The 19,765-nt window shown below is 46.0% G+C and overlaps 1 protein-coding gene across 1 annotated transcript in view; it reads left to right on the plus strand.

Annotated features, from left to right (window-relative positions):
- LOC149985256 (uncharacterized) overlaps positions 1–19,765 on the plus strand; it is a 536,389-nt gene that overhangs the window by 432,148 nt on the left and 84,476 nt on the right. Inside the window, exon 6 of the mRNA XM_090209390.1 lies at positions 7,494–7,756. The gene's annotated coding sequence lies outside the window, so the exon portion shown is untranslated. The remainder of the gene's footprint in view (positions 1–7,493; positions 7,757–19,765) is intronic.

Below are 19,765 nucleotides of genomic sequence, written 5' to 3' on the forward strand. Positions count from 1 at the left end.
AAACTAGTGTAGCCCACAGCCATATGGCATAAGGACAACTCATAGTATGCTATTCTGGGGCGGCAGATAGCCTAGTGGTTAGAGCATTGGGCCAGTACCTGAAAGGTTGCTGGATTGAATCCCCGAGCTGACAAGGTAAAAATCTGTCGTTCTGCCCCTGAACAAGGAAGTTAACCCACTGTTCCCCGGTAGGCCGTCATTGTAATTAATAATTTGTTCTTAACTGACTTTCCAAGGTAAATAAAGATTAAATTTAAAAAATATATATATATAATAATTAAAATTCTGTTCTTCTGAAATACACAACATTTTCTTCATATCATGTTTCTTTAGACATGTCTAGTAAATAATGGAGTTATTAGACTTTTTAGACTTTTTATGTAGATGTTTCAAAGGTCTGTTACAGTGGCTTGTGGCTTGTGTGGAAGCTTGGAGATGGAGATGCTAAATGGGTTTATGTTCATTAACGGTCAATTACTGTTATTTGCTTGACAATCACCGCTGACAAAATTTCATGACCACCACAGACCACCACTATTCATTTATTATCATTTATTATTATTATTATTATTATTTTAATTTTACCCCTTTTTCTCCCCAATTTCGTGGTATCCAATTGTTGTAGTAGCTATCTTGTCTCATTGCTACAACTCCCGTACGGGCTCGGGAGAGACGAAGGCTGAATGTCATGCATCCTCCGATACACAACCCAACCAGCCGTACTGCTTCTTAACACAGCGCATCCAACCCGGAAGCCAGCCGCACCAGTGTGTCGGAGGCTACACCGTGCACCTGGCAACCTTGGCTAGCGCGCACTGCGCCCGGCCCTCCACAGGAGTCGCTGGTGCGCGATGAGACAAGGAGATCCCTACCGACCAATCCCTCCCTAACCCGGACGACGCTAGGCCAATTGTGCGTCGCCCCACGGACCTCCCGGTCGCGGCCGGTTACGACAGAGCCTGGGCGCAACCCAGGGACTCTGATGGCACAGCTGGCGCTGCAGTACAGCGCCCTTAACCACTGCGCCACCCGGGAGGCCCTCAGCCCTATTCATGATGAGGTTTAGCTAGATAGCTTGCTAGCTAAGATTTTGAAAGTATGATGTTGACAGTCCAATCAAAGCTACTGTAGATATAAGGTGATTTGACGTCATTTTATCTGTGGCCAATGACCTTGAGCCTTCTTGGATGGGCACTTTTACTGTAAATCTATGGCAGCACCCAAGGGGGCTTGAACGGCCTAGCTCTCCCTGTAGATTCTGCAGTGACATTATGTCCCCATGAATGACAGAACACTGAGCCTATCACGGCACAACTAGAGAAGATTACCAATGCTCTGTGCTTTCACTGGCTGCCCTTCTACCACAGAAAGCACTGAGCTCGGCTGAAACACCTGCATTTTGGAGCTGCCTTATTTAAGAAAGAGACCATGTTTTTTTTTGTTAGATTGTTTGCAAACTGATGTGTGGAACGAATGAATGCCAGAAAAACATTTAAATTATTATAATTATTTTTAGCTAAACAGGTGCCATATTCTAACCAAAACCTGACCTCAGTCTGTCATGCACCCCCACCCACTCTCTTCTAAACAAAATACAATCTTTACCGTAGTACACGTAGTAAATACTCTTTCCATGACATAGACTGACCAGGGGAATCCAGGTGAAAGCGATGATCTCTTATTGATGTCACTTGTTAAATCCAATCAGTGTCGATGAAGGGGAGGGGAGGAGACAGGTTAAAGAAAGATTTTTAAGCCTTTAAGACAATTGAGACATGGAATGTGTGTGTGCCATTCAGGATGAATGGGCAAGGAAAACATGTAAATACCTTTGAACAAGGTATGGTAGTAGGTGCCAGGCGCATCGGTTTGTGTCAAGAACCAACATTTTGCTAGGTTTTTCACGCTCAATAGTTTTCTCTGTGTATCAAGAATGGTCCACCATCCGAAGGAAATCCAGCCAACTTGACACAACTGTGGAAAGCATTGGAGTCAACATGGGCCAACATCCCTGTGGAACACGCTCGACACCTCGTAGAATCCATGCCCCAATGAATTGAGGCTTTTCTACATTTTTTCACCAAAACACTTTTGGAGGATTCTTTGAGGGTTATTCGTTGAGTAAAAAGGTTCTACCTGGAACCAAAAAGGGTTCTCCTTCAGGGACTAGCCAAATAGTGTATGTGTGCATGTGCACGCAATGTGTGTCAGCCTGTTTTTTTCACTCTCTCAGGTGAAACAAACTTAAACGTGCACCCTTTTTCAGTGCTGTAACTGATTACAGATACAGTTGTTTTTGTAATCAGATTACATTGCAATCAGTTACTGCCCAACCCTGCAACTTCTTTATCTTTATCTTGTTCTGTTGCTTTCTCACTCTTTTTCTATTCTCCGTCTCTGTCTGTCCATCTGTCTGTCTCTCTCTCTCTATTTATATATATATATATCCCTCTCCCCCTCTCCATCTCCATTTCCCATCTCCCTCTCTTTATTAAACTTTGAGTCTAAGTGAAACTGTCTCAGTTCTTCCTTGGTGTAGCTGGCTCAATCGAGCCCCTAGTGGAGGTTTGTTAGAACTGCACCTCCTCACTGCACCACAATTGTGCTTGTGATCTTTATATGGCAGTGCCATGGCACAAAAATGAAGACATTTTAGACACCAAGCCCTAAGTAAGTGACAGACAGACAGACAGACAGACTCTCATTCCTCCTCCCATTGGCTTATTATGGTTTTACTGTCTTCCCACTGCTGTGTGCTGTTTTCATGTATTTGCCATCCTTATTAGAGTAGAGCTGTTTGATTCCTCAGCAGACAGTAAACAAACACAGGCTTTCAGTGGGTGGATTAACACTGAATCTGCCACTGAAGACTCAGATTTAACCATAAATCAGCCGCGTAAGGGCTGTGTGTGTCTGTTTTGGAGTCCTGCACTGGTCAGTTTTTTGGAGTCGCACCCGCCACATAATTTCAGAGCCCCACCCAATATCCGACATCAGGACAGATATTTCTCCACAACCTGACACACCGAATAGAATTGTACCGAGAGCCGTTCTGTGACCCACCAAATAACATAAATGTACTCCAGAGTAGTAGGCTTTAAGGCTATTTCCATTCTATACATGAATGAATATGTCTGCATGTCTATTCAACATTTGGATGAAAGGAAACCATCCCATGAATTAAGAACAAATGCCTATTTTCTTATTTTCACAATGCAATGCACACATTGCCTTCTAATCAGCCTTCTTCTTACCTAATGAAAGCCTATAGGCGACATAACCTATATGTTTACATTCAATATTGTTCAGATAATGAAATAGTTTAACTTAAACTTATATAAACAATTCCCAGATTCAAATGGGCTATAGGTTGCAAAAACAGGCTATATTCATAGGCTACTGGCTACTCAAACATTTGGCTTTAAACTTGATATGGCCTGTGTATGGTAAGTTAACAAAAGCCTGATTGAATGTAATAGTTAACTGATAATTAACTGAATTATCGTAAACATCTACTGTTGTTGTCCTCCTTGTCCACAATGATTCCAAAATCCTTCCAAACAAGGGATTTCACAAGCGTAGCACCTCTTTCCACAATGGTGTTTTCATCATCATAGCATTTCTTTTTATTTCTCCTGTTACATTAACCATTTTCACGTGAGCTAAGAGTCGGGGAAAAACTTGCCAACGTATTGTCGCGTGGCAGAAAGGAACATAAACTTGGCACGTGCATGGAATTAGGAATGTTTCAGCACTATACAAATAGTCTACTAATGGACAGTTCCCTGCTCCACTCTCTCACTGCGTTGCTGGTAGCCTCGGCCTGGGCTATGTCTGCCTCATTGCTCCCATAATAGCCTAATAGAATTCGCAGCACAATTCAACACAACAAGCTCCTGGGTTTGTAAAAAATATATCATATTGATTAAAGACGTTTCGACCCACAACATAATTGTTCTTTGTTCTTAGCTGATGCATGACTAGTCTGTGTGTATGTCTCTAGGTTGAAAAGATTTGTGTTCCTTAGCAATAAAGTTTACCCGAAATAAGCCTGTCACACACACACACACACACACACACACGCGCACATACACACACACACACACACACACACACACACACACACACACACACACACACACACACACACACACACACACACAACACACACACACACAACACACACACCCATCTCCCCCAAACTTCATCCCCAACTCCAGGCCTGGGCTGCCTATCATAACAAACAGGGAAGGCAGCCCCATAACTTTAAACACTGTTTTGTGGAGCTGTGTAAATTTGACCCCATTATTCCATTGAGAGGGTATGTGTATGTGTTCATGGAGCTGTTGAAGGGTCCCCAGAAAACAATATACCCTCTCTCTCCTTCTTCTTGTAGTCCCTTCCATATGCTCTCTCTTTTCTTTCTCTTTTACCTCTGTATCATTCCCACTCTCTTATCTCTTTCTCTCTAAGAGTTGTTATACCATACTGGTCTCTCTACGTTTGATGGGTTTTAAATTCTACCCCCCCCCCCCCCCGCCATTTTCTCTGTTTCCTGCACGTACCTTACAGTTTTATTTCCCCCACATATTCAACGTTCACCTTCTCTCTTTTTCTCTGTGTATATCCCCTCATTACCTTGAATTCTCTTAATATGAATTGTGATGAAATTTTAGCACCATAGACTGAAACAAATTAACCTTAGACTTTTGTTAGGCTTGTTTGCTTTTTGTTGGTGACAGGCAGACCAGTGTTTTTCTGTTAAAGTAACAGTGCTTCAACAGGGGAGGGCTCACTCATTCAGCACTGCGATATTCCCATAAAATTCCCAGAACTTGTTTCCCTTCACCTGCAATTTGGTCTGGAAAGCGTTCAGGTCATGCTCCAGTTCATGGTAAGGCAGTAGTCAGGGCCTTGATCCTAGTAGAAATTTTAAAGAGCCACCACCACAACACAACGTCACTACATCCGCCCTGCCTGCGCCCACCAAATGGGGTGTGGGGGAGGGGTGGACGGGCGAGCAAGCGAGCGAACACAGGCGGGAAGGCGCAGGCGGGTGGGCGCAGGCAGGGCGGATGTAGTGACGTTGTGTTGTGGTGGTGGCTCTTTAAAATTTCTACTAGGATCAAGGCCCTGACTACTGCCTTACCATGAACTGGAGCATGACCTGAACGCTTTCCAGACCAAATTGCAGGTGAAGGGAAACAAGTTCTGGGAATTTTATGGGAATATCGCAGTGCTGAATGAGTGCAGGGAGGTCGAGTTGCAGTTGCAGCTTGAGGAAGTGGGACACAAATAAAGTTTTAGGTTCTTTTTATGTTCAGTAATCGTCTCCATTTCATTCTGACTGAGGCCCATCCTCTCTCTCTCTGATGTTTCTGTAGTTTCATATACAGACCTTGAATTTGGAAGTCTCAGAGGTTACACTTTATTTGGATAGCTTAGATAGTCCATCTGTAGATGTTCTACAGATGCTCATACTATCAACAAACTATCTGTTGATACGCAAATGCTATGTTAGGTTTAGAAAAAGGGTTAGGGTAAGGTTTGGGGTTAGTAGATAGTTAGTTGAAATGTTACTGATAGTCTGTAGATAGTCTGTAGAGAATCTACAGATGGGCTATCCAAATAAAGTGTTAAAATCTCTCTGTCTCTCAGAACCTCTCTCTTTCTATGTCTCCCCCTCTTTCTCTGTCTCCCTCTCCCCCTCTTTCTCTTTCTGTCTCCCCCTCTTTTTCTCTCCCTCTCCCCCTCTTTCTCTTTCTATGTCTCCCCCTCTTTCTCTGTCTCCCTCTCCCCCTCTTTCTCTTTCTGTCTCCCCTCTTTTTCTCTCCCTCTCCCCCTCTTTCTCTTTCTGTCTCCCCCTCTTTCTCTGTCTCCCTCTCCCCCTCTTTCTCTTTCTGTCTCCCCTCTTTTTCTCTCCCCCTCTTTCTCTTTCTGTCTCCCCCTCTTTTTCTCTCCCTCTCCCCCTCTTTCTCTTTCTGTCTCCAACCTCTTTTTCTCTCCCTCTCCCTCTCTTTCTCTTTCTGTCTCCCCCTCTTTTTCTCTCCCTCTCCCCCTCTTTCTCTTTCTGTCTCCCCCTCTTTTTCTCTCCCTCTCCCCCTCTTTCTATTTCTGTCTCCCCCCCTTTTCTAGGTGCCATGTTCTGGTTTGGCTTGGTCTGCTTAGGTCTGTGTGTGGTTGCATTGGGGGCAGGGCTACCTAACTGCCTTGCCTGCTTGGCTGCCTGGTTGGGTTGAGTGTGGTGGCATTGGGGGCAAGGCTACCTAACTGCCTTGCCTGTTTGGCTGCCTGGTTGGGTTGAGTGTGGTGGCATTGGGGGCAAGGCTACCTAACTGCCTTGCCTGCTTGGCTGCCTGGTTGCGTTGAGTGTGGTGGCATTGGGGGCAAGGCTACCTAACTGCCTTGCCTGCTTGGCTGCCTGGTTGGGTTGAGTGTGGTGGCATTGGGGGCAAGGCTACCTAACTGCCTTGCCTGCTTGGCTGCCTGGTTGCGTTGAGTGCAGTCAGTGTGCCCATCCCCTCTCATAATTACAGACAGTAAACAGCCAGTCCTTTAAGGCCAATTTTCCCGTCTGATGGGGAGAGCATTCACTTTGGCACGAGAAGAAAAAGAAGGGGAGCGGAGGAGGAAGGGAAGGGAAAGGAGAGGAGACAAAAAGGCAGAATGGCAGGCCGAAGGCTGACAGATGTGAAGTGTCGTCCTCATTTTCGTTTTTTTTAATTAACGAATGAAAGAAGAGTAAGAGAGGAGTTGGTGACACACACAGTCATTCCTCCAGTTCTAGAGAGAGCCAAGCAGTCTGTTTGATCTGATGTTTCCTCCAGAAAACCCTAATTAGAACCTCCAACAGCCCCCTGATTAAAAGCATTTTTTTCTTTCTCCTTTCTTCCTCTTTACTTTTCTTCTTCCCCCTGTCTATTTTTCTCCAAGACTGTCATAGCAGTCTTCCTCCTCCCTCCCTTACTCTCTCGTTTCTCTTTTTCTCCTACTCCCTCTCCTCTATCCACCCTTCTCACCCACTTTCTCTCTTCTATTCCATTCTCTCTCTCTATCTCTCCTTACTTCTCCTTCCTCCTTTTTTTCCTTCATCCTCTCAATCATTCTTACTTTCTACCCCATCTTACTCTCTTTCTCCTTGTTTCTAATCTTCCACCCTCTCTCTCCTTTTCGGTAGCCTTTTTCCCTCTCTTTACCTCTCTCTCTCACACACCTTCTCTCTCTCATACTTCCTCTATCTCGCAATTTCTGTCTTGTACTTTTCTCTCTCCCTCCCAATCGCCTTCTCTCTGCACTGCACTGCTCTGGCAGGAGAGTGGGACGGCAGGTTTTCTTTGGCAGTCTGATCCACTTCTCTTGGCTGGGACAGGCCCTGGAGTGTGCTACTGGCGGGGAGTGTGGAGGAGACGGAGGGAGGAGGGTAATGGAAGGAGGGAGGGAGGGAGGAGGTGTGGTCTGCAGCTGGTAATGAAGACTTCTCTTTTCATCCTCAGAAGGCAGTCTGTGTGGACGGGCCCGGGGGCTGCACGGCTCCAGTGCTCTCTCTGTCTCTAACGTGTGCTGAGTGCTGCTCCACTCCGCTGTGTGCTCCACTCCGCTGTGTGCTCCACTACGCTCTGCGCTGCCGCCTGCGTGACTGTGTCTGCCTGCGCTCCGCTGAGGAAGGCAGAGAGAAAGAAAGAAAGAAAGAGAGAAACTACTATTACTACAGATATGAGGCTCTCCCCAGCATTGGCTGTACTGTACTGCTCCTGAGGTAAGAGTTTAGACCACTACTGCTGCTGTGGATATGTTAGTGTGCGTGTCTGGTCTGTACCAGTGGGGTCTACAGTATATGTCTGTCTGTCTGGATGTCTGTCTGTCTAGGTGTGGGTGAAGGGGTGGGGAGGGCAACCCTCTTCATCCATCCTCCCACCTCAAACTCACAAGTTCACACATGCATACACACACACACACACACACACACACACACACACACACACACATTGACACACATTGACACACATTGACACACATACACACTCTCTCACAGATATTTTTCCATGATGTACTCTTCTTCTTTTTCCATTTTTGACAGTTTGGTGATGCTGAGAGTGTCTCTTTTAAAAAGGACTCTAAATAATGAGAATTCTCTACCAGATAACACATGGCAGAGTTAGAAAGATTGTAATCACTGCATGTGTGTGCCCAATACATTGTTTTGGTGTGTGTGTGTGTGTGTGTGTGTGTGTGTGTGTGTGTGTGTGTGTGTGTGTGTGTGTGTGTGTGTGTGTGTGTGTGTGTGTGTGTGTGTACGTGTGCGTGCGTGCGTGCGTGTTTACACAAGTGTTTATGTGTGAATGCAAGTTGGGTCATTCCTGTTAAAGGTTTATCTTAAGAGTGATGAATGTCTAAGGTGTTCAGTAAAGGTCAGTAAAGTGTGTCAGATGGGGTAACTTATCTAAGTGCTAGGCTGAGTTGGACTGGGCTACTAGGCTGGGCTACAAGGCTGGACTAGACTGGGCTGGACTAGACTGGGCTAGACTCGGCTGGACTAGACTGGGCTGGGGTGTACTGTGCTAGGTTGGACTTTTTTCAGGTTTGATTAACTGGTGTGTTATCTTGGCTGGACTTTGCTATGCGTCTTATGTCTTCTGACCTACTGTAAACGTCTGACCTGGACTAGTCTAAACTGTGCTTTGCTGTGTTTAGCTGAGCTGGAATAATCTGGGATGGGCCGGGTCAGGCCCTCTTCCGTATGTGTGAGTAAGAGGAAGAGAGAGAGAGACCGTGTGCATGTGTCTGTGAAAGAGGCAGTGAAAGGTGAAAGAGGCAGTGAAAGGTGAAAGAGACAGTGAAAGGTGAAAGAGGCAGTGAAAGGTGAAAGAGGCAGTGAAAGGTGAAAGGTGAAAGAGGCAGTGAAAGGTGAAAGAGAGTGAAAGGGTAACGAGAAATTGACAGGTGAACGAGGCAGTAAAAGGTGAAAGAGAGAGTGAAAGGTGAAAGAGGCAGTGAAAGGTGAAAGAGACAGTGAAAGGTGAATGAGACAGTGACAGGTGAACGAGGCAGTAAAAGGTGAAAGAGGCAGTGAAAGGTGAAAGAGACAGTGAAAGGTGAATGAGACAGTGACAGGTGAACGAGGCAGTAAAAGGTGAAAGAGGCAGTGAAAGGTGAAAGAGACGGTGAAAGGTGAATGAGACATTGACAGGTGAACAAGGCAGTAAAAGGTGAAAGAGGCAGTGAAAGAGACAATGAAAGGTGAAAGGTGTCAGTGTGTTTATTTGCTCTGCTGGTTGCTGTGCTGTGGGGCAGGCCGATACTCTGGGCTGTTTGGAGCTCATCTCTGTAAATAAGACAGAGAGAGACTGAGAGAGAGACAGAGTGGGACAGGACAGGAGACAGCCTGCATGTGCTCCTCATCTGCAGCCCAGTGGCATCAGCTTTGATGTGAGTCCTACTGGATCTGTCCCTCTCCCCGCCGGCACCACCAGATCTGGCCCCAATCCGCCACTTCACCTCGCCTGCTTTCATCCACATTCTCAGGGAAATCCGTCCATCTGCACTCGTTCACCTCCCCCTCTTCTAGGCCCGACATCCCCCATTTCTCTGAGTTCCAGTACACCCTGATACCCTGCAGTGAAGCCTTCACCCCCTATCATCACAGACTCTTATGTCTGTCCCAAAAGGCACCCTATTTCTTATTTAGTGCACTATGTGTTTTGGTCAAAAGAAGAGTGCCATTTGGGATGCCTCCCTATTCTCATATGCCTCTTATTTTATTGTCTCCTTTCAATCGTCTGGTCTGATCCTACCGCTCCTACTGCTCCTACTGATCCTACTGCTCCTACTGTTCCTACTGATCCTACTGCTCCTACTGCTCCTACCGCTCCTACTGATCCTACTGCTCCTACTGCTCCTACTGATCTTACTGATCCTACTGCTCCTACTGATCCTACCGCTCCTACTGATTCTACTGATCCTACTACTTCTACTGATCCTACCGCTCCTACTGATCCTACTTCTCCTACTGAACCTACCGCTCCTACTGATCCTACTGATCTTACTGATCCTACTGATCCTTCTGATCCTACTGATCCTTTTTATCCTACTGATCCTACTCCTCCTACTGCTCCTTATGATCCTACTGATCCTTCTTATCCTACTGCTCCTACTGATCCTTGCACTCCTACTGATCCTACTGATCCTTCTTATCCTACTGCTCCTACTGCTCCTACAGCTCCTACTGATCCTTCTTATCCTATTGATCCTACTGATCCTTCTTATCCTACTGATCCTACTGATCCTTCTTATCCTACTGATCCTACTGATCCTTCTTATCCTACTGATCCTTCTTATCCTACTGATCCTACTGCTTCTACTGATCCTACTGATCCTTCTTATCCTCTGATCCTACTGTTCCTACAGCTCCTACCGATCCTGCTGATCCTACTGCTCCTACGGATCCTACTGATCCTACTGATCCTTCTTATCCTACTGCTCCTACTGCTCCTACAACTCCTACTGATCCTACTTATCCTACTGCTACTATTTCCCCTACTGCTACTACTGCTTCTACTGCTTCTACTGCTACTACTGCTTCTACTGCTACTACTGCTCCCAATGCTACTACTGCTCCTAATGCTACTACTGCTACTACTGCTCCTACTGCTCCTACTACTACTACTGCTACTACTGCCTCTAATGCTATTACTGCTCCGCCTGCTACTACTGCTCCGCCTGTTACTACTGCTCCTACTGCTCCTACTACTACTACTGCTACTACTGCTCCGCCTGCTACTACTGCAACTACTGCTACTACTGCTCCTACTGCTCCTACTGCTACTACTGCTCCTACTGCTACTACTGCTACTAATGTTCCCACTGCTCCTACTACTGCTCCTACTGCTCCTACTGCTCCTACTGCTTCTACTGCTACTACTGCTACTACTGCCTCTACTGCTACTACTGCTCCTAATGCTTCTACTGCCTCTACTGCTACTACTGCTCCTACTGCTACTACTGCTACTACTGATCATACTTCTACTACTGCTATTACTGATCCTACCGCTATTATCGCTACTACTGATCCTACTTCTACTACTGATCCTACTTCTACTACCTCTACTACTGCTATTACTGATCCTACTTCTACTACTGCTACTACTGCTCCGCCTGTTACTACTGCTCCTACTGCAACTACTGATCCTATTGATCCTACTTCTCCTACTTATACTACTGCTCCTACTCCTACTACTGCTCCTACTGCTACTACTGCTACTCCTGCTACTACTGCTCCTAATGCTACTACTGCTACTACTTCTACTACTGCACCTAATGCTACTACTGCTACTACTGCTACTACTGCTACTACTGCTACTAGTGATCATACCTCTACTACTGCTATTACTGATCCTACCGCTACTATCGCTACTACTGATCCTACTTCTACTACTGATCCTACTTCTACTACTGATCCTACTTCTACTACCTCTACTACTGCTATTACTGATCCTACTTCTACTACTGATCCTACTGCTGCTACTGATCCTACTGCTACTGCTGCTTCTACTGTTTCTACTGCAACTACTGATCCTATTGATACTACTTCTCCTACTTATACTACTGACCCTACTCCTACTACTGCTACTACTGCTACTGCTGCTACTACTGCTACTACTGCTCCACCTGCTACTACTGCTACTACTGCTCCTAATGCTACTACTGCTATTACTGCTCCGCCTGCTACTACTGCCTCTACTGCTACTACTGCTCCTAATGCTACTACTGCTCCGCCTGCTGCTACTGCCTCTACTGCTACTACTGCTCCTAATGCTACTACTGCTCCTAATGATACTATTGCTCCTACTTCTCCTACTGCTACTACTGCTACTACTGCTCCTAATGCTACTACTGCCTCTACTGCTACTACTGCTCCTAACGCTACTACTGCCTCTACTGGTCCTACTGCTATTACTGCTCCTACTGCTACTACTGATCATACCTCTACTACTGCTATTACTGATCCTACCGCTACTATCGCTACTACTGATCCTACTTCTCCTACTTCTACTACCTCTACTACTGCTGTTACTGATCCTACTTCTACTACTGATCCTACTGCTGCTGCTGATCCTACTTCTACTACTGCTATTACTGATCCTACTTCTACTACTGATCCTACTGCTGCTACTGCAACTACTGATCCTACTGATCCTACTTCTCCTACTTATACTACTGCTCCGACTGATCCTACCCTGACTACTTCTCCTACCTCTACTACTTATTCTACTTCTACTACTTATCCTACCTATCCTACTGCTACTACTGCAACTGTAACAGTATAACTTTAGACCGTCCCCTCGCCCATACCCGTGCGCGAACCAGGGACCCTCTGCACACATCATCAACAGTCACCCACGAAGCATCGTTACCCATCGCTCCACAAAAGCCGCGGCCCTTGCAGAGCAAGGGGAACTACTACTTCAAGGTCTCAGAGCAAGTGGCGTCACTGATTGAAACGCTATTTAGCGCGCACCACCACTAACAAAGCTAGCTATTTCACATCCATTACACTCACCCCCCTTTTGACCTCCTCCTTTTCCGCAGCAACCAGTGATCCGGGTCAACAGCATCAATGTAACAGTATAACTTTAGACCGTCCCCTCGCCCATACCCGGGCACGAACCAGGGACCCTTTGCACACATCAACAACAGTCACCCACGAAGCATCGTTACCCATCGCTCCACATAAGCCGCGGCCCTTGCAGAGCAAGGGGAACTACTACTTCAAGGTCTCAGAGCAAGTGACGTCACCGATTGAAACGCTATTTAGCGCGCATCACCGCTAACTAAGCTAGCTATTTCACATCCGTTACACAACTACATATCCTACTGCTACTACTGCTCCTAATGCGGCTACTGCTACTACTTTGCATCTACTGCTACTACTGATCCTACTGGTACTACTGATCCTACGTCTACTACTTATGCTACTGCTACTACTGATCCCACTGCAAACTATTGTTCCTACTTCTCCTACTTCTACTACTGCTCCTACTGCTCCTACTGCAACTACTTATCCTACTGCTACTACTGCTCCTACTGCTACTACTGATCCTACTGATCCTACTGCTACTACTGCTTCTCTGCTCTGTGTCTGGTACTTTTGGGAAAATGGGCCTTTCCGGAGCCTATCCCTCCCGGAAAAATCCTAAGTGACTTTCCATTCGTTTTCTGCCTCTGTCGGGCAATGAGAAGGATGGTTTCCCAAATGCTCTCCTGAATAGTGTACAGGAGCCTGGGCTAATTGAAAAAACATAAGCTTACGGTCTGGTCTGCCATGGAGGAGAGAAAGGAGACGGTCCTTGTGTCACTGTGAGAATGGACTTTCCAGAACTGTCTTGAAGAGAGGGGGAAGGGGAAAGAAAGTGAAAAAGACAGAGGATTATGAAACACCAAGAAAAGAAGAGAGTAGAAAGAGGGAAAGGGAAAAATAAACAGAGGGATAGAGAGAACAGAGTGAGATAGGGGGATACATAATGTAAATAGATTTAAAAGGAGAGTGAGAAAGCATCAACAGAAGAAAGATGTAATTGTTCAGTAGAATTCCTCAGTTATGGCATAGTGTATTTTGTTTCTGTAAGGAGTCTATAGTGTGCTACAGTAGCATGTATAAATGGGGTTATAGGCCTGTAGGAGACTGGGATGACACACACACACACACACACACACACACCACAGTATGCAGGCACACACTCACACATGCAGTATGCACCCAGACACACACCAAGGTATGCAGGCACACACACACACACACGCAGTATGAGTGCTATTCTGCACTCTCTCTTCCACTATGGTGGTGTGCATGCCTGCCTGCATGTGTGCCTGACTGTCTGTCTGCCTGTCTCTCTACCTCTCTTTCTCTACCTCTCTCTGGCTTTCTGGCTTTCTCTCTCCTTCCATTCTCCCTTTTTCCCTCCCCCTTTCATCATTGTTTTCCTGCCTCTGTTTGCGGTGCAGTCTTGTTTGGTGGTGATTGAGAAACTGTCACAGGTTTCAGGTGGAACATTTGTCACACACATGTTTGCCAGTGGCTGCTGTGGTTGCTAGTGACTGTTGGTTGTTGCCGAGGGCCACAGGGCTTACAAAGGAATGCATCTCCTGTTGACTTCCTCTCTGGGTGGTTGAGACCTCTGTTTGTTAGGGCTCTGTGAACCATGAAACCATGACCCCTAAGCCCTCCCTAAGCCCCCATACTGCCTTTCCCTCTGCTAGTTAATGTAACATTACACTTCACCCTTGTAGGCCGGGTGTGGACACACACACAGATTGACAGACAGACACGCATACGCACACACATATCTGTGTCTCACCAGTGACGACAAGCGCAGATTCACTCTCATGTAGCTGCAAGAGTAAACACACATACACACGCACACACCACCACTTGAAAAGGAAGGAAAGTTGTGTCCGTTTTACATAGTTGACCTTTGTGACCGATGGTGATGTCATGGTTACGTCACGGGAATGGCATATTGTGAAATGATGTGTATTTCTAACTTAGCCTGATCGCAGATCTGTTTGTGCTGTCTTAAGAACTCCTGAGGTCATTGTTAAGAGTTAGCAAGACAGCACAAACAGATGTGGATCCGAACTATTTCTAACTGCCTTCAGTTAGATAAATGTGAAAATAGATGGGTCCTGGTAAAGGTTAGGCACTCAGTTTTATTTGGGATGGTATGTTCTTGATTAGGATGTGTTCAGTTCTGACTCACTGTGGTGTTACACCCCAGATACAGCTTAGAATGGGAGATCTTGTGTGAATTATCTGCACCTCTGTTGTGTTTGGTGCTCACCACAACACTGTCCCTCAGCAACACAATCACTATTGTTCTGCTTACTCACAGAACAACTTATATACACACACACAGAACCACAGCTGGGCTGGACACACACTGCAGGTCTGACTGAGCACACACACACACATATGCGGGGAAAGCACACATGTACACTCATGCACGCATGTGTACACACACACACACACACACACATACATACATACACAACCAAACACATACACGGCCACACACGGCCACACACACGGCCACACACACGGCCACACACACACACACACACACACACACACACACACACACACACACACACACACACACACACACACACACACACACACACACACTCACTGACAGGCACACACACACACACACACACAGACACACACACACACACACACACACACACACAATCACACACACACACACACACACACAATCACACACACACAATCACACACACACACACACACACACACACACACACACACGCATCCTTTCCTAGCTACGTCCAGCAGCAGGCAGCAGCAGGTCTGTAGATGATGTGTAATAAATAGGATTTGAAGGCTGAGGCTCTTGAAGCAAAACACAGAGTGAGAAAGAGGGGTAGAGTCCCTCAGATTCCATCCTTTCAACTTGCTTTTCTCCTCCTCCCTCTCTCCTTCCCACTCCTCCTCAAACAGGATGCATTAAAAAAAATCCATCCACCTGTATTTCTCTGTGTCAGGTCACACCTTCCATGTGAAGGGCGTCTCCTCAGCCCCCCCGCAAATCACCCCCAGAACAGGCCTGGCTAGAGAGCGACTGCTGGGGCTGACTGTATGTGTGTGTGTGTGTGTGTGTGTGTGTGTGGGTGTGTGTGTGTGTGTGTGCACAAAGCTGTGTGTGTGTGGTTTATTTCTGTGTATTTGTGTGGTTTCTCTCTCTCTCTCTCTCTCTCTCTCTCTCTCTCTCTCTCTCTCTCTCTCTCTCTCTCTCTCTCTCTCTCTCTCTCTCTCTCTCTCTCTCTCCCCCCAGGTCTCTCTCTCGCTCTCTCCTGATAGATTAGTTCCTTAGATCACCCATCATGTGTTTATTGGATGCTCTGTCCAGCAGGCAGATAATTGGCCTGCATATTTGCGTGGCTCTCAGAGTGCAGAGCCCAGCAGAGCTCTGATTACTTCTGACAGGGACAACAGGAGTTAAGACTGCCAAATAGAGGCCTTCTGAGAACGTCATCCACTATCAATTATCCGCCGAAATTGTTGCAACCCCTATTACTAGCCTGTTCAACCTCTCTTTCGTATCGTCTGAGATCCCCAAAGATTGGAAAGCTGCCGCGGTCATCCCCCTCTTCAAAGGGGGAGACACTCTAGACCCAAACTGCTGCAGACCTATATCTATCCTACCCTGCCTTTCTAAGGTCTTCGAAAGCCAAGTTAACAAACAGATCACCAACCATTTTGAATCCCACCGTACCTTCTCCGCTATGCAATCTGGTTTCTGAGCTGGTCATGTTTGCACCTCAGCCACGTTCAAGGTCCTAAACGATATCATAACCGCTATCGATAAGAGACAATACTGTGCAGCCGTATTCATTGACCTGGCCAAGGCTTTTGACTCTGTCAATCACCACATTCTTATCGGCAGACTCAACAGCCTTGGTTTCTCAAATGACTGCCTCACCTGGTTCACCAACTACTTCTCAGACAGAGTTCAGTGTGTCAAATTGGAGGGCCTGTTGTTCGGACCTCTGGCAGTCTCTATGGGGGTGCCACAGGGTTCAATCCTCGAGCAGACTATTTTCTCTGTATACATCAATGATGTCGCTCTTGCTGCTGGTGATTCTCTGATCCACCTCTATGCAGATGACACCATTCTGTATACTTCTGGCCCTTCTTTGGACACTGTGCTAACAAACCTCCAAACAAGCTTCAATGCCATACAACACTCCTTCCGTGGCCTCCAAATGCCAGTAAAACCAAATGCATGCTTTTCAACCGTTCGCTGCCCGCACTCGCCCGACTAGCATCACTACTCTGGACGGTTCTGACTGTGTGGACAACTACAAATACGAATATATGCTAGGTAAAGCTCCGCCTTATCTCAGTTCACTGGTCACGATAACAATACCCACCCATAGCACACGTTCCAGCAGGTATATCTCACTGATCATCCCCAAAGCCAACACCTCATTTGGCCGCCTTTCCTTCCAGTTCTCTGCTTCCAGTGACTGGAACGAATTGCTGAAGTTGGAGACTTTTATTTCCCTCAACAACTTTAAACATCAACTTTCTGAGCAGCTAACCGATCGCTGCAGCTGTACATAGTCCATCTGTAAATAGCCCACCCAATCTACCTACCTATCCTACCTATCCAATTTACCTACCTATCCCCATACTGTTTTTGTTTTATTTACTTTTCTGTTATTTTGCACACCAGTATCTCTACTTACACATCATCATCTGCTCATTTATCACTCCAGTTTTAATTTGCTAAATTGTAATTATTCGCTCCTATGGCCTATTTATTCGCTCCTCATGCCTTTTGCACACACTGTATATAGACTTTCTTTTTTCTACTGTGTCATTGACTTGTTTATTGTCTTATTGGCTTGTTTATTGTTTACTCCATGTGTAACTCTGTGTTGTTGTCTGTGTCACACTGCTTTGCTTTATCTTGGCCAGGTCGCAGTTGCAAATGAGAACACTGTGTGATCTATGTGTATGGCATACCACTGTGTGATCTATGTGTATGGCATACCACTGTGTGATCTATGTGTATGGCACACCACTGTGTGATCTATGTGTATGGCATACCACTGTGTGATCTATGTGTATGGCATACCACTGTTTGATCTATGTGTATGGCACACCACTGTGTGATCTATGTGTATGGCATACCACTGTGTGATCAATGTGTATGGCACACCACTGTGTGATCTATGTGTATGGCATACCACTGTGTGATCTATGTGTATGGCATACCACTGTGTGATCTATGTGTATGGCACACCACTGTGTGATCTATGTGTATGGCATACCACTGTGTGATCTATGTGTATGGCACACCACTGTGTGATCTATGTGTATGGCACACCACTGTGTGATCTATGTGTATGGCATACCACTGTGTGATCTATGTGTATGGCACACCACTGTGTGATCTATGTGTATGGCATACCACTGTGTGATCTATGTGTATGGCACACCACTGTGTGATCTATGTGTATGGCACACCACTGTGTGATCTATGTGTATGGCATACCACTGTGTGATCTATGTGTATGGCACACCACTGCGTGATCTATGTGTATGGCATACCACTGTGTGATCTATGTGTATGGCACACCACTGCGTGATCTATGTGTATGGCATACCACTGTGTGATCTATGTGTATGGCACACCACTGTGTGATCTATGTGTATGGCATACCACTGTGTGATCTATGTGTATGGCACACCACTGTGTGATCTATGTGTATGGCACACCACTGTGTGATCTATGTGTATGGCATACCACTGTGTGATCTATGTGTATGGCACACCACTGCGTGATCTATGTGTATGGCATACCACTGTGTGATCTATGTGTATGGCACACCACTGCGTGATCTATGTGTATGGCATACCACTGTGTGATCTATGTGTATGGCACACCACTGTGTGATCTATGTGTATGGCACACCACTGTGTGATCTATGTGTATGGCAGACCACTGTGTGATCTATGTGTATGGCACACCACTGTGTGATCTATGTGTATGGCATACCACTGTGTGATCTATGTGTATGGCACACCACTGTGTGATCTATGTGTATGGCATACCACTGTGTGATCTATGTGTATGGCACACCACTGTGTGATCTATGTGTATGGCACACCACTGTGTGATCTATGTGTATGGCACACCACTGTGTGATCTCTGTGTATGGCATACCACTGTGTGGCTGTGCTGGTGAGCTGAATGGTTTTGAAGTGAGGGTTATAGAAGACTTGTAGACTTAAGGGCTGATTGTAGACTATACTTAGACTGAGAGAAGACTGTAGTACTGTTGCAGAGGGTGTGTGTTGCAGTGATATAAGGGATGTAGTACTGTTGCAGAGGGTGTGTGTTGTGATTTAAGGGATGTAGTACTGTTGCAGAGGGTGTGTGTTGTGTTGTAGTGATATAAGGGATGTAGTACTGTTGCAGAGGGTGTGTGTTGTGTTGTAGTGGTATAAGGGATGTAGTACTGTTGCAGATGGTGTGTGTTGTGTAGTACTGTTGCAGAGGGTGTGTGTTGTGATATAAGGGATGTAGTACTGTTGCAGAGGGTGTGTGTTGTGATATAAGGGATGTAGTACTGTTGCAGAGGGTGTGTGTTGTGTTGTAGTGATATAATGGATTTAGTACTGTTGCAGAGGGTGTGTGTTGTGTTGTAGTGATATAATGGATGTAGTACTGTTGCACAGGGTGTGTGTTGTAAGGGATGTAGTACTGTTGCAGAGGGTGTGTGTTGTGTTGTAATGATATAAGGGATGTAGTACTGTTGCAGAGGGTGTGTGTTGTGTTGTAAGGGATGTAGTACTGTTGCAGAGGGTGTGTGTTGTGTTGTAAGGGATGTAGTACTGTTGCAGAGGGTGTGTGTTGTGATGTAAGGGATGTAGTACTGTTGCAGAGGGTGTGTGTTGTGATGTAAGGGATGTAGTACTGTTGCAGAGGGTGTGTGTTGTGTTGTAAGGGATGTAGTACTGTTGCAGAGGGTGTGTGTTGTAAGGGATGTAGTACTGTTGCAGAGGGTGTGTGTTGTGATGTAGTGATGTAAGGGATGTAGTACTGTTGCAGAGGGTGTGTGTTGTAGTGACATAAGGGATGTAGTACTGTTGCAGAGGGTGTGTGTTGTGATGTAAGGGATGTAGTACTGTTGCAGAGGGTGTGTGTTGTAGTGACATAAGGGATGTAGTACTGTTGCA

This window comes from Oncorhynchus mykiss, chromosome 2 (assembly GCF_057628025.1).
Source record: "Oncorhynchus mykiss isolate SJ-2025 chromosome 2, ASM5762802v1, whole genome shotgun sequence".
Taxonomy (NCBI): domain Eukaryota; kingdom Metazoa; phylum Chordata; class Actinopteri; order Salmoniformes; family Salmonidae; genus Oncorhynchus; species Oncorhynchus mykiss.